Source organism: Lathyrus oleraceus, chromosome 7 (genome assembly GCF_024323335.1).
Source record: "Lathyrus oleraceus cultivar Zhongwan6 chromosome 7, CAAS_Psat_ZW6_1.0, whole genome shotgun sequence".
Lineage (NCBI taxonomy): Eukaryota > Viridiplantae > Streptophyta > Magnoliopsida > Fabales > Fabaceae > Lathyrus > Lathyrus oleraceus.
In genome coordinates this window covers 431,697,547-431,699,785 of record NC_066585.1, presented here as the reverse complement: position 1 = coordinate 431,699,785, position 2,239 = coordinate 431,697,547, and the positions used below count along the sequence as shown (strand labels likewise).

Below are 2,239 nucleotides of genomic sequence, written 5' to 3'. Positions count from 1 at the left end.
AAAAACCAACCATGGTTACGGTAGGACCACATAATCGTCCTCTTAAGGTCTACGCTACCCCGTCCTAACAAGAACCTCACAACAACATTGCTGCCCATGCTATCGATCGGAACGATTTCGAGTTGAAACCCTCATTGTTATCAGCTGTCCAACAACATCAATTTATTGGAAATCCTACGGACAACCCTAATGAACATTTGACCAAGTTTGTGCAGTACGCAGACACTATGAAGGCGAATGGTGTATCTCAAGATGCGATAAGACTACAACTTTTTCCTTTCTCTCTAAGAGACAGAGCTTGGGCTTGGTTGCAATCCTTTCCATCCAACTCAGTCACTATATGGGAAGAACTGAAGAACATTTTCTTAGCCCGATATTTTCCGCCGAGCAAAACTGCTATGCTGAGAGCTTAAATCAATGGATTTCGATAAAAAGATGCAGAATCACTCTACGATGCGTGGGAGAGATACAAAGACATGATAAGGATGTGTCCACATCGCAGTCTCGAAGACTGGGTGATCATTCACCATTTTACAGTGGGCTTCTGTATAACACAAGACTGACAGTAGGTGTTTCCGCGGGCGGTGCACTTATGGATAAGCCATATAACGAAGCCTATCAACTCATTGAAAACATGGCCCAAAACAATTGCCAATGGGGAGGTGAAAGAACTCCAGTAGAACAGTCCCAAACAAAAGGTGGAATGTACGAAATCAGTAGCCTTGACCATGTCCATGCAAAGGTAGATGCCCTTGTTCAAAAGTTAGACAACTTGACCATACCACCTGCAACCACCGTGGCTACCGTAACTCCAAACTATGAGTTATATGGAATTCCTGGACACACTGCACCAGAATACCTACAACCCAGGTTGGAAAAACCATCCTAACGTTTCGTACAAGAACAACAACGTCTTGTATGCATCTAGCCAAACACCTGCTGTTCCACCTGGATATCAAAAGCCAGCTACTAATGATCCTAACATTCCTAGGAAGTCCAACGTTGAACTAATGATGGAAAGTTTCATAGCTACCTAAGCTCAAATAAACAAAGACTTCTTGAACCAAAACATACATACTAGTGAGCAACTTAAATAATTAGCAAGCAAAGTAGACGCTTTAGCCACCCACAACAAAATGCTTGAAACACAGATTTCACAAGTGGATCAACAACAAACATCTATTGCTGCTCCTGCTGGCACATTTCCGGGACAGCGACAACCTAATCCAAAAGGACATGCAAATGCCGTTATATTGAGAAGTTGAAAAGAACTAGACGGACCCGTAGATCCAAGACTAAAAAATCCTGCCATGTACCAAAAACCTGACAAAACAACAACTGAGAAGGTAAGTGAGCCGAAGGAGAAGGAAGATAATACCTAAGAGGCCGAAGATAAAGAAAAACCTTATGTGCCTCCACCACCTTATAAACCACCCATTCCGTATCCTCAAAGACTCGCAAATTCTAAAACTGTAGGGAAATTTAAGAAATTTGTTGATCTTCTGAAGCAACTGAACATCACAATACCCTTTATAGAAGCTATCACACAAATGCCCTCATATGCCAAGTTTCTTAAAGAGATCCTATCCAATAAGAAAAAGATCAAGGATAACGAAACAGTTACACTTACTGCTGAGTGTAGCGCAATAATCCAAAACAACATGCCTCCCAAACTAAAAGACCCAGGTAGTTTCTCCATACCCTGTGTCATAGGAAAGTTCTCCATAGACAAAGCTCTATGCAACTTAGGAGCCAACATTAGTGTAATGCCCTTATCCATCTGTAAAAGGCTCAACATGGGAGAACTAAGACCAACCAAGATGTCTGTTCAACTAACTGACCGCTCAATCAAATATCCTGTTGGTATACTAGAGAATGTTCCAGTATGTGTAGGACAATTCTACATTCCTACCAACTTCATAATCATGGACATCAAAGAAGATGCCAATACACCTATTATATTAGGAAGACCATTCTTAGCTACCGCCAGAGCCATAATAGATGTGAAAAGAGGTAAGCTAACATTCGAAGTTGGAGAAGAAAAAGTTGAATTCATCTTGACACAATTCTTACAAGCGCCAACTATAGACGATACTCGTTATATACTTGATGTCATAGACGAGTGCGTAAGAGAGATGGAGATGCAAGAAACCACATATTTTGATATAATGAAAATCCAAATCCCTTCAATCTTTGAAGATGATAATTGGCGTGAACCATACCAAAATGACAGTCTAAG

General features: G+C 41.0%; 1 non-coding gene across 1 annotated transcript; it reads right to left on the bottom strand.

Moving 5' to 3' along the window:
• Nucleotides 1-398: 398 nt before the first annotated feature.
• Nucleotides 399-505, bottom strand: LOC127109486 (small nucleolar RNA R71). The gene has a single exon (XR_007796765.1). It is a non-coding gene; the product is annotated as a small nucleolar RNA R71 (small nucleolar RNA).
• Nucleotides 506-2,239: the final 1,734 nt, after the last annotated feature.